We start from the raw sequence: 374 nt of genomic DNA on the forward strand, positions 1-374 counted from the left end.
AACACTCCAAAGAGAAAGGAAAAAATGAAATCGCATCATATGACCCCTTTAAAAATTGACTTTGATCTTCCAAGCTGTTTAATGGCAGTCAGCGGGTGTTGCAGTTCATCAGTCCAAAAGAAGTGAAATAAAGCGCATCCATCCATAATAAAAAGTGCGTCACGCGGCTCTGGGGGGTGAACAAAGGCCTCATGTAGCAAATCAATTAACTTTTGTAAGAAAAATATCCATATTCAAAACGTAATAATCACTTTAATCTAGCTTGCGCCAACAGTTGTACACGGAAGCAGCTCCGGGAGGATGGCGTAAGATGTCGGCGTTGCACATGCGCCGGTGAGTCTCGTGAAAACCAACGTTTGTTAACAGGAGCAAAG

At 42.8% G+C, this 374-nt stretch overlaps 1 protein-coding gene across 1 annotated transcript in view; it reads left to right on the forward strand.

Annotated features, from left to right (window-relative positions):
* The window catches only part of LOC107727476 (gastrula zinc finger protein XlCGF26.1-like), a 13,196-nt gene that overhangs the window by 10,593 nt on the left and 2,229 nt on the right, over positions 1–374 (forward strand). The gene's annotated exons all lie outside the window — the stretch shown is intronic.

This window comes from Sinocyclocheilus rhinocerous, unplaced genomic scaffold (genome assembly GCF_001515625.1).
Source record: "Sinocyclocheilus rhinocerous isolate Xijiao unplaced genomic scaffold, SAMN03320098_v1.1 scaffold5081, whole genome shotgun sequence".
NCBI lineage: Eukaryota > Metazoa > Chordata > Actinopteri > Cypriniformes > Cyprinidae > Sinocyclocheilus > Sinocyclocheilus rhinocerous.